At 36.2% G+C, this 13,570-nt stretch overlaps 1 long non-coding RNA gene across 2 annotated transcripts in view; it reads left to right on the top strand.

Annotated features, from left to right (window-relative positions):
* Positions 1-13,570, top strand: part of LOC136829311 (uncharacterized) — a 118,942-nt gene that overhangs the window by 210 nt on the left and 105,162 nt on the right. For both annotated transcript variants that reach the window (XR_010850351.1, XR_010850352.1), the window contains exon 2: positions 10,649-10,779. This is a non-coding gene — a long non-coding RNA (uncharacterized lncRNA). The remainder of the gene's footprint in view (positions 1-10,648; positions 10,780-13,570) is intronic.

A 13,570-nucleotide genomic window follows, 5' to 3' on the forward strand; every position in this document is an offset into this window, starting at 1 on the left:
GTCAGTACGGGTTGGGGGTGTCCAGGACCGCTCAGGAAGCATATTCTTAGTCGGTTGGGTTAGATAGGTCAGTCTTACGTCGTTCCTCGCCATAGACGGTCCGAGGTATGATAATGTGTTAAAAGGGAATGCGAGCAGTGAGGCATGGAGTAGATCTCTTACTTGGCATAACCAACCAAATCTATCGTTCTCAAAACCACGATAGAGGAAAGTATGTAATGGTCATTATGCGGTTTAATCGTCAGGTATGGATAAAGTAGGTCGCGATTGCTCTTCATGCTGATAGTGAAGAACTGGTGATATTATTAGTAAGAAAATGCATTATATTTTGATTTATAATAAAAAAGACTATAGTACACCAGAACAGGTTCTGATTATTTTCTGTAACCGATGGCGGAAAGCTGAAATTGAGGGTTAAGGATAGGCCTAGTCAGGACCTTAGTGTAAGCGGCGTTCACAAACCCCTTATCACTTGCCGCCCTTTCCCGTGCCTCAGAAAGTTCTACAATCCTTTTGTTTTGTTTCCAAAAATGTTAAATGGCAGAAAATTATATGACTTACAGAAAATATAGCGGATATGCTAAATTAACAACCGTGTAGCAAAGATGGGTTAACGCCTATCATTATAGCCACGAATCTCGCTATGGCAAGTAGAGTAACGGAAATAATTCCCGGACTTGGTTTGAAAATTTTCTCAGATTTTTCAGTGACAGTTTATTTTTTAAGAAAGCCGTAGTATTCATTCATATCATGCACTAGAATACCAGTGACAAGACTTAGGCTTGGGAAAAGCATAAAGAAAACCGGTTTGTATGCCAGTAGTAGCCTAGTATTCAATGCTCCCAGAAGGGCAGTTTGCTTGATTTTTCATTTATATGTACCGACCAGGACTAATTCAGCTAATTCTCAGTTAGCTTACCCTAAGATGGAACTGTTGAAATGTTTGTTTGTCATTATGCCTGTTTGAATTGCTTGTGGAATATAAGACCTCCGGTAACACATAAGGTCTTAAGACCATAAGGCACTACTGTAGAACTTCGGTAGTAGTACGCAACTGAACTCCAGACTTCATACCCTAAATGCCTCTGCCTCTGAGATTGAAACGGGCTTCAGTTATAATAATGAATTAAGAAAACTTTGTGTCATAAGTCATTTGAAGTTTTCATCTTATTTCTTAGTTTTAACCTTTTTCGTGATGCTGAATTTATTATACGGGTTATTCCTAGATTAGATTTTATATCACCTAATATTCATGGAAAATTCACCAAGTAGGAAAGCACTTTACCAAACCCTTTTGACATCCCCGTCTTTGTCATCCATTATAGCATGATGTTGCCGTAACGAATGCGATATGATCTAGTGAATAGGCCTTTCACGATTGCATTGTTGAGTCTGAATAGCTGTGCACCTGTCAGAAGCAATTATTTATACAGACAACGATAGTGTTATGAGATTTCCCAGTGATCCAATGATTAAGAGCATATCTCTCTCCGAATATACAAATCGACGAACATTTCAGTTCTTTTATCAAGACAAGTACTGAAAGCACTTGGAATTGAAAGTTAAAATTCTAAGTTAATATTGTCTGTAGAACAATCATATAAGTCAAAGTAATTACTTATGTTTGAACATTAAATTACAGGTTTCGCTGATGGGGGGCGGGGGGGGTTGGCTCCAAAGAAAAAAATAAACAGTCAGTGCCACGTTATCTGCTGAATTGGGGATAAATTCTATGTTTTAAAACTTTTGCAATATCAGCCACTTTATCACCGACACTGAACGCTCATCAGCATTGTGTCAAACCCCATACACATACGGCGCTGATCACTTGTTTCATGCACATATTCTCATGCTTGCTGTATATTAAAGCCATTCCTTCTCAGTATCTCTCTTACCCCCATCTTCCCAAACTTTTCTAGGTCTGCCTCTCCCTCCCTCCATAATTCTGGATTCATCCACTCCCCTACACTAACCGTTTTACTACTAATACCTATTTCTGCACATTCCATTATATCAGCTCTTGTTTTGGCTTATCTGTTATGCAAACCATATATCTCAAGAGCTTCATCTTTTTTTCTCTATTAAGGTTAAACATCCACTCTCACCAGACAATTAGCTCTAAAATCTCTTCTTGCATTCCTATCTTGGCTTCCCGGGACATTTCACTAATTGTTATGCTTCTCTTGCTTCACCTACTCGTGTTTTGCCTCTTCTCTCATCCTGCTGCCATCTCTTATATTTACTCCAGAATGCTTATACAAATCAACCCGTTCCATTCTTCCATCATTCATTGTTCTATTATCCTGGTGTCCATTTACCCTCATAACCATACTCTTGGTCCCACGCACTCTCGACTTTCTTCTCTTGCAAACTCTTTCCGAACTCTCTTACAAGCCTCTGCAGTTTGTCATCACTACCCCCGAAACATTACTGCATCATCTGCAGACATCAGCCGTTCTGTGCCAAATACCCAGCTTGCTTTTGTCACCTGTAACTTTGCACTTATGGTACTGTCCTTTCTCTGTCTTGTATCATTCCATCCATAGAGATAATGAGCAGCCACAGAGACGTATCACACCCTTGCCTCGAGCCACTTTTACACCGAACCTTATCTTCTATAGGCTACTAATTTCTTTGATAGTTACAGTAAAAAATTGAAGTATCATGCTTTACCGAGCAGTGGCTGGCATAATTAGCAATAAACTATAAATCATTAGAAAGGCAGTTTATTGAAGTTTAGTATAGTTCAAGAAAATTTATCCACTTTATTTGTAGCGATATGTTTATTACGGTAAATTAGGTATATAAGTAAAACTATTTATAATTGAAATTTCAAACGTAACTAGTACATGATACGTACACATAGTACTCCCGAATTGTTAAAAAAAAAAACATTTTATTGCACAATAACTTATAGATAGCAGTAAACTGCAATTTATCATGTCGTTTGTAACATTACTTTTATTTCTATCGGATGAGAGACGAGTTCTTGGGGGTTCTGTAGAAGTAAAGTTTCCTAAGATTAAATAAAAGCCCTGGTTGGGTTCTCATTAATGACACGTGATCTCTGGAGGTTAACTGAGTATTTTTTTATTTATTTTTTCATTTTTATTTTTTGTCCATTAGAATATTTTGATCACCACTGAATTATTTTAAGTCGTGTTTTTGTTATTATTTTATTTGGGATTGGATGAAAATGACATATGCATAGAATTTTGTTGGTGAGGCTTACAAACGGGTTGTTAGTGTATTTTTTTGTGCATGAAAAATGCCCTTGGCCACTACATCTGGTCCTTAACATGCACTGCTTAATTAATTTTATTCGGATGTCATTTCTTTCCCAATTCTAGAGAGTTGTTGGAATCTTCTCATTTCTGATTTGCACATGGTTCCCTCATCTGATGAAAGTAGCCTCCAGTATAAAACAAATTGAGGTTGGCACTTGCATTTACTTCTGTTACAACAACTTGTGTTGACTTATATTTATAACGACTATATTGTGTTCTTAAAACTTAAATATAAACCGGATTAATATCTTTTTATGCCGTGGAGGTCAAGATGTAAAAGAAATCATCATAACGTTTTTGAAATAAAATTTATATATTTGTTTGTTTAACTGCAGATATGTAGTTGTTTTTTATCCTTTCATCCAGGATAAAGTGGGATAAGATTATTGAAGATCAACTGTATGTGAATATTTAAGTATTAGTATATGGCTGTTGTTGCTGGTGGCCCCCACCCCCTCCAGTGCTTGTTTACAAAAACAGTTGTGCTTTGTGTGGCTAGAGTATTCTATGAAAGCAATTTGTATGACTGTAGCGTTGTATGAAAGCAAAGTACCTCTTTATATGAACGTCTTTAACCTTTAGTTCTTCTGTTGGAACGTTAAGAGCCTTTTGACTAAATACCATAATTTTAAGCGAGTTGATGCAAAAATTCCGTACCTCTCCATTAAGCGAGAGATTTTAACTTTGCTAAAGTTGCTCCGTCGATTAAGCCTTTTAACACACACACAGAAGGGAAGAGAAAAATCAGAATGAGAGAGAAAGAGAGACAGAGAAGAGCTAAGACCACACTTTCTTCTTGCAGATACCATCAACAAATTCTCTCCTTAAATCTCGGTGCCAAGCTTTTTTGTCCACATGAAATTCTCTCTCTCTCTCTCTCTCTCTCTCTCTCTCTCTCTCTCTCTCTCTCTCTCTCAAGGAAAAGAAAATTGAACATTCCTTTATCACTAACGAATTCAAGTTCCTAGTTGTTACCGTGATGCATTAACGCCCCTTACTCTCTGTCAACTTCTCTTACGTTTTCCAGTCGTCGTCTCTGACTCCGTCTTTGATCCATCTTCCGCTTGCTGGACTCTTGTCCGAAACGTGGGGGTATGTAATAACACTTTATGCACATTTATGTGCCTCCGTTCATATTCTCTTTCTTCCAGCTTCCTTTCCACTCTCTCCTAACAATTTATTCATAGTGCAACTGGGAGGTTTTCCTCCTGTTACACCTTTCAAACCTTTTTTACCGTTATTTTCTTTTCCAGCACTGAATGACCTTATGGGTCCCAGCGCTTGGCCTTTTTGCCAAGATTGTATATTCCATTCTATATGCACATATTATATATATATATATATATATATATATATATATATATATATATATATATATATATATATATATATACATGCATATACATATATATGTACAGTAATCTCTCCTGTAGCCACAGTAATAGAGGCAAGGCCCTGCCGGATAAGGTCAAATTCCAGATAAGGTGAAAAAAAACTACGGATGTCAAAAGGCAACTCTGTACCCATACTCCCCCACCTTGTCAAAACCGCATAACTGTTAATGCTAAATATGTGTATAAGCAACAACCATCACACTTCTTTTTTTTTACTTGCACGCAACATACGAGATGGTAGGGGTACTGTACGCACAGTACAGTACTGTATAAAATGGGTGTCACTTTCTTTTTCCTATTTTGCCTAAACACATGAAGAGATATAAGACTTAAAAAGTCCTCCCCCTTCTCCAACACCACTGTATCATCAAGGTCCTGTACCTCCTGTACCTCCTTGAGATAGTGAAATGGTGAATTCTGGCCATTGGGAGGTGGCAGAGTGACACCAGATTCACAGCTGAATGAACCTGCCACATCAACTGTGTGAAACACTGTCTGCTGAGATTTCTCTATTCCTTCTTAGAAAGCATCCAAAGATTCTCCGTGAGTATTTTTGTTGGAAAGCCCATATTGAACCTTGAACCAAAACAACCAACTATCTGAGGTCTTAAGGTCTGCACATGAATGCAGACATGCAAACTTCATTGCAGCAGCCTTCAGTTCAGTACTACCCATGTGCATGCCAGCAGCCCTTTGCTAATGAAACCAGTGTCCTCATGATAGGGTTTAGCCATCACCTTGTGGACCTGACTCTCAGCCATCTTCCCATAGTCCCCTGCATACTTCTTTAACTTGTCTTGGCATTCTTGATATGCCCACCCACTCGCCCTCTGCCATACACTATTGAACTGGTGACGTTTCATATCATCTGCTTAAAAGTGATAAAGTGATATCAGATTTTGTGCTTTTAAGCCAATAACAGTCATTCTCCCAACTATCCCATATGGCCTTTACAATCGCTTAACCCTTTCTCTGCAAGCTTATGCCTGTGAGCAGCATTACCAACACTTACCTCTGCCCACGCAGCATTGCCAACTGCTCCTTTCCCATGCTGCCTGACCTCCCACCACTCTTCACACGGGTAACAATTTTCCTGACATTCCAACCCCCAGTAACCCTACCCAACCATTTCTGTGTAATGTTGCCAGTTATCAGTGCAGTTTTTGAAAATTTTTGAGTTGTTTTAATGTTCAACATATATCTTTGGTGCTGGTTTCATGCTGCAGACAGTGTCAATTGCAGATAAGGTAAATGCAGATTATATATATATATATATATATATATATATATATATATATATATATGTGTGTGTGTGTGTGTGTGTGTGTATGAGACTGTAGGTAATTGATGGGCTACTTTGTATATATATATATATATATATATATATATATATATATATATATATATATAATATATATATGTTATATATTGCATATACATATATATGTACAGTAATCTCTCCTGTAGCCACAGTAATAGAGCAAACCCTGCCGGATAAGGTCAAATTCAGATAAGGTGAAAAAAAACTACGGATGTCAAAAGGCAACTCTGTGTTACTCCCCCACCTTGTCAAAACCGATAACTGTTAATGCTAAATATGTGTATATAAGCAACAACCATCACACTTCTTTTTTTACTTGCACAACATACGAGATGGTAGGGTACTGTACGCACTGGTAACAGTACTGTATAAAATGGGTGTCACTTTCTTTTTCCTATTTTGCCTAAACACATGAAGAGATATAAGACTTAAAAAGTCCTCCCCCTTCTCCAACACCACTGTATCATCAAGGTCCTGTACCTCCTGTACCTCCTGAGATAATGAAATGGTGAACTGGTTGGAATTGACACTGAGGAGCAGAGAGAGTTCTGGTCATTGGGAGGTGGCAGAGTGACACCAGATTCACAGCTGAATGAACCTGCCACATCGACTGTGTGAAACACTGTCTGCTGAGATTTCTCTATTCCTTCTTAGAAAGCATCCAAAGATTCTCCGTGAGTATTTTTGTTGAAAGCCCATATTGAACCTTGAACCAAAACAACCAACTATCTGAGGTCTTAAGGTCTGCACATGAATGCAGACATGCAAACTTCATTGCAGCAGCCTTCAGTTCAGTACTACCCATGTGCATGCCAGCAGCCCTTTGCTAATGAAACCAGTGTCCTCACCCATAGGGTTTAGCCATCACCTTGTGGACCTGACTCTCAGCCATCTTCCCATAGTCCCCTGCATACTTCTTTAACTTGTCTTGGCATTCTTGATATGCCCACCCACTACCCTCTGCCATACACTATTGAACTGGTGACGTTTCATATCATCTGCTTAAAAGTGATAAAGTGATATCAAGTTTTGTGCTTTTAAGCCAATAACAGTCACGAAAGCTACAAAACCTCTCCCCAACTATCCCATATGGCCTTTAAATCGCCCCCCCCCCCGGCCATAACCCTTTCTCTGCAAGCTTATGCCTGTGAGCAGCATTACCAACACTTACCTCTGCCCACGCAGCATTGCCAACTGCTCCCTTCCCATGCTGCCTGACCTCCCCACCACTCTTCACACGGGTAACAATTTTCCTGACATTCCAACCCCCCAGTAACCCTACCCAACCATTTCTGTGTAATGTTGCCAGTTATCGAAGTGCAGTTTTTGAAAATTTTTGAGTTGTTTTAATGTTCCACATATATCTTTGGTGCTGGTTTCATGCTGCAGACAGTGTCGAATTGCAGATAAGGTAAATGCAGATTATATATATATATATATATATATATATATATATATATATATGTGTGTGTGTGTGTGTGTGTGTGTAAGAGACTGTAGGTAATTGATGGGTACTTGTATATATATATATATATATATATATATATATATATATATATATATATATATACATATATATACTATATATATATATATATATATATATATATATATATATATATATATATATATATATATATATATATAAATTTATACATTGTAATCGTCATAGACATAAAAAATAATAATATGCAAGTAATCCACACAAAGGAAGTGTGAAAAGAAAGGATATAGTTTAGTTTAGCTCGAGGTTTCCTCCTCCACCGGACCTCGACGAGGGAAATTTGCCCTCGTCAAGATCCTTTGGAGGATGGAGCCGTCGGGCTAAACTAAACTTCATCGTTCCTTTTCACACTTCCTTCATCTGGATTAATTGCAATACATACATACATACTGTACATACATACATACATACATACATACATACATACATACATACATATACATACATACATACATATATATATATATATATATATATATATATATATATATATATATATATATATATATATATATAGTGGATGTCTATTTGAGAGAGAAAGAGTGTGTGTTTTATGTTGGTGTTTTTAACTAATAAGTTTTAATACAACTTGACCCATAGCATATTTTGTTAAATCCAAAAAATAGTGGCCTTAGTACCTTTGCCTAAGGATTTGTTAGAACGGGTTTATGCTAATAAATCGCGCTTTCATAATACTCTTGAAAGGCGTTGGGACAACGAGAAATAATTGTGAATCCAATTTTATTGTAATTCAGTGCAACACAGAAGAATAAACTGTGATATGGTTAACTTTTGTAAGATAATATGTGGGTTTTACAGTATGTACCGAAGCTCAATATTAAAAGAACATTGACAGGTCGATTTTTCTTCATTAGTTGCACGTAAAATGAACTAATCATAATAAATGAAATGACACGGAAGTGAAGAAATGAACGAGAGCCCAAAACCATCCCTCAGAGAAATCTAAATGCAAATTAGAGAAACTGTGCAAACAAGACTCGAAACATGACTGTGATTTCAGTCTTTCAACTAAATGCTTGGTGATGGTGGTATCACATGAATATGCACGTCTGTTTGTGCTTTTACCTGTTTAATTTAAATTTCATTAAAAATTTAAATGACTGTATTAAATATATATATATATATATATATATATATATATATATATATATAACATATACATATTGAATGTATATGTTTATATACATATGTATGTATGTGGTTGCGGTTTCAAACCACTTGCCTTTCCCTGGCCTGGCTCCCACCCACTACTTCAACTGCCTGGTCCAACAGGGCCTCAACAATTTTCCCAGGAAACAAGCCCAGGCTTTTTCAAAATTGTTGTTCTTCGCTGGCGAGGCGAGGTCGTTAGCCTTAAGTAAGGGGACTGTTGATCCCTTGCTGCAATGAACTGTGGAGGCCGAGTGCGAATGAAATGAAGACAAAGTTGAGGCTGCTGCAGTGAACTGTTTGCAAGGTATGTGTTGAGTAAGAAGAATTGCAAGACGAGAAACGTGGAGATCTGTACAAGAGAAGTGTTAAGTTGGTTAGGATAGATGGGTTGTACAAGTCAAGTTGAAAGGAAGAAGTGAACAGATGATGTGAAAGATGTATTGGGAAGGAAGGACCTTAAAATACAAGAAGCAGATTTGCATGATGTAGGTGAATGGCATGTTTGCAGTGGAGTCAATGTGCTGCTGATGAGAAATCTCTGAAGATGTTTTGAGTGTTCACTGTAGGTGACCTCGCGAATTTCATGTCAAGGGAACGTTTGGGCAGGCAGCAACATTCCTTAGGAACCGTACACATTTTCACATCAAGTAGTCACTGAGCTTTAGCATTTCTAACTCTTCCAAAGCAACTAATATAAGAAAAAATTCAGATTTTGAAATTTAAGTAGTTAATTCAAATAAATTTACTGTAACCATCCTGCACTACACAAACAGATAAACTCCTGGCAGCTGCACCGACGAAAATTTAATTAGATTCAATAAACACTCAGACCTTTCATCCTTGAATAAGAAGGTAAACTTTCCGCTAAGAAAATAGCGAACCATTGAATTGAGATTCTAAGAAGGTTTTAGGAGGGCCATTATGCATCATCTATTTTTCATAAGATATGAGTATCACTTTTAAAAGGTAGACCATGTTTAAAAGATATGTTTTTGGATACGGAAAGGAACACATTCGCTTTTCAAGGACACAAAGACGGGAAGTTGGAGTTCTCTTCAATACCCGACTCTCTTAATTAAAAGGAATGTTTCACAAGGGGGTTAGGGGCTCGGCGTAGAGGATTCCGGAACAGAGCGTGATAAGAGTTCCGGGAATATTTTCGAATGGAGGCCCCGTCTCTTGGGATGTCTACTCCATCCCCATTCATTGAAACCCTCCCCTGAAATTCTAAAGCTCTATATGTATGTGAGAGGATGACTGACTCTTCATGAGAGTCAAGCATTCTCACTGGAAACTTTTTACCGTGAAGGCATAATGATGGATTTCATTTTTGACTGGAGAAGTAAACAGTGAAAATGGCCGTGGTATTACGAATGACATTTTATTCAACTGGAATATAAGTTTCATTAGTATCTTTGCTGTTGCTAAAATTCGTGCTTTTATCATTACTGTAGATGATAATGATAAAAACATCAACTATAATGATGATAAAAAGGATAAGTCATTACGTATTTCCATCTAATCTTGGCCCTTCTGTCCTTCTTTCTATAATCTTGACTCTTCTGTCCTTCTTTCTATAATCTTGGCCCTTCTGTCCTTCTTTCTCCATGCTGTCACCCCCTTCCACCCGCCCACCCTGCTCCTCCGCTCGCACACCCAAAAATTTTGAAACTGTTTTGTGTAAAAGGATTGCTTTCCATGTAATTCAAATATCTATAAATGTTAACTGTATATTCCTTTATTCCAGTGGTGGGATGAAAGCTCGGGTTTTTGAACTATGAATTCGGGAAGTAAATTCTGTTCTCTTTTAGATCTCGTGGCAATTGGATGGTCACGAATATCTCTAATGAAAATGTCAATATTAATATTCTCCTGGTCTCTCATTTTGTTCAACAAAAGCTTGTGCAACCAGATAGACGATTTTATTGCCATTTCTTTAGAAAATAACACTGCTTTTATATATTTTCAGGTATCGCCTAGTGACAGCAACTTGTCCTGTAAAGACGGAAATATTCAGAGGCTCGGAAGAAGTGTTCTGCATCTCCCGTTGCACAGCTGAACAGCACCAGCTTGGACCTTTCCTCATGTGAAACATTTTTGGTTAGTGCCCTTTGCTTTCTTTGTTTCTTTGTATTTCCGAATAATTGCACTTACTTTGTGCTTTTCTATATATATATATATATATATATATATATATATATATATATATATATATATATATATATATATATATATATATATATATATATATATGTATATGTATATATATATATATATATATATATATATATATATATATATATATATATATATATATATATATGACATTAAGCCATTTCCTCTAACAGACAGTGGCTTCAGAGAAAACTATTCGACAGTCACTGGTACATTCATCGCTTATATGCTGATTCATCAGTGAACAAATTGTACGGTAAAACCTCCACAGCATAAGTCGCTTCATACTCATATTTAAACTCCTTTGATAATCTGATAAACTCTTCGTTACCATTTGATATTCTAGAGACAGCAGAAATTGGATTCATAATTATATTAGCCTGTGATCACCAATCTTTAACGCTAGAGCTCTTCCCATTTATAATTTCTAGCTTTAAAATTTTAGTTGCATAAACGTCTAACTAAACCTCGGTATTATGTAGAATTTCGCAGCCCATGACCTGATGTTGAAAAGTAGATGTTTCAGTATAATTTCTGTGTCGTTTAAAATATATCGTGGTTGCAATATTGAGTGTTTCGGTGACTCGTATCTAAGACCTCGTTCTAGATACTGTCAGAAACTTTGCTTTGATCCTATTTTTGGAATAAGTATTGTGGACCCCCTTTGTTTTGCATAGCAGATTTCAAGTTTGTATATCGTCAAGAACATGGAATTTAAGACATGGAAAAATAAAACATATCCACAAAAGCGAAGTTTTGGTTTCACGTACTGTAAAAAAAAACCGGCAAAGTATTTAATTGACTTATTTCAAGTTTCACATAGCTAAGACGTCCAAATGACTACTCGAAAGACACACTTGGGCTCGTTCAGGCCCCACAAACACACACATGCATATATATATATATATATATATATATATATATATATATATATATATATATATATATATATATATATATATATATATAATATATATATATATAATCGGAATATATATTATGTATAAATGTAATATATATATATATATATATATATATATATATATAATCAGAATATATATTATGTATAAATATAATATATATATATATATATATATATATATATATATATATATATATATATATATATATATATATATATATCTGAGCGTGTATGCGTATTATTGCATTTTTATATGAAATTCTGTATTTGGGTTGTTCTAGCTGCATTAAATGAGCAAGTTTTGCAACAAAGCATTAATCAGCGATTACTGTTCGTTGGAACAGTTTGTTGGTACTGATGGATTTAAACTTTTCACTGAATTTCCCGAATATTTGTGTTGTAGCCATCCGAGTTAGTGATAGGTTTTTTCCTTCTAAACAATATGGAATTTCAAAAATTGTATTTTTTTTTTTCATTTTTGTTTTTATGGTTTTTTTTTTAATTAGACTTATTATATTTCTCGTCAGTTATCTACTATTATTCACTGGCCTTGGTTTACTGTTTTTTTATATACAATACTAAAATTTTCTCTGTGGAAGCTGGTTCAGCAAGTTAAATGATTTCAGTAACAATAATTGGTCAGTTAGATTTTATTGCAGTATTATAAAAAGATTGTGTACTGAAGTATCAGGAGTTCGTCTTAGCGATCTATTTTTAAAATAAGAGCATATTACGTTTCTGAATGTCGGACTTTTCGCCCTCTGAAGTCCAGTTAGATCGATCGGCGATAGAATGAAATTGCCAGAACTGTGAAAAAGACTGACCCCAACAATTCCCCTTTTTATTACTTTGGAGGAACGAGAATATTTGGCCTTTTGAAATTCTCTCCGGAGACCATGATTCTTTATAACTTTCATTCCTGTCTATCGGCGGCATCTATTTTTATGACGATGAAAGGAGATGAATTTCGTTTGTCGCTTCCGAGGAAGAGTGATCGAAGGGAAATTGCGGAGAACAGGAACGAGGAAAGAGAGTGAGGAGAAACCAAAATTGAAAGAGAGAAGCGAATTATTTAATGCTCATCATCTTGATAGATGGTGATATTGGTCTCTCTTTTACCCTATTCCCAATTTATATCCTTATAAATTTTCATTCGTTAATCTTATTTCTTATTTCCGCGGTGGTATTTCCTTCTGCCCAGTAGACGATTCTGTCCATCCGCGCTGCCTATCCAAATCTTCTCAGTTTCTTCATTAAATTCTTGCCGTTTTCTCTAAAATGAACTTATTTTCATTGCGGTTTCGTGTTACGTTATGCTCTGTTTGCAATCTGCCTTGCTGCAATTTAGTTCTCTTATGCTTTTGACGCAGAAATGACAACACTCAAAAAGTCTACTTACTGGATCTCTTTCCTTTTCTGATTCATTCTTTGTCACGATATTTGGCCTCTTGAAATATGTAGTGAATGATGCTATAGTAATGCTAAATTCATTTTATGTTATATTAACGCTAAATTCATTTGATATGTTAGTGTCAAATTAATGTATTAGCACTTGATTTGAATGATAATGTAGATTCTCATTACCAAGAGCTTAGAGACAACGGAGATTTATTTGTGAGGTCTGCCCCGTTTTGAAAAGCCATAGGGACGGAGGTGTAGTTAAGGTGATCGACTAGGAACACAGTCAGGACCAGGTGACATCTGATTGGTTGCCGAACCTGACGGCTAATCCTGAGTTTGGCAGTGAAGGTTGGAAATTATAGGGCTCCTAATCCCCCTTCCCCTCAGTAAACA

The sequence above is a fragment of the Macrobrachium rosenbergii genome, chromosome 44 (assembly GCF_040412425.1).
Source record: "Macrobrachium rosenbergii isolate ZJJX-2024 chromosome 44, ASM4041242v1, whole genome shotgun sequence".
Taxonomy (NCBI): domain Eukaryota; kingdom Metazoa; phylum Arthropoda; class Malacostraca; order Decapoda; family Palaemonidae; genus Macrobrachium; species Macrobrachium rosenbergii.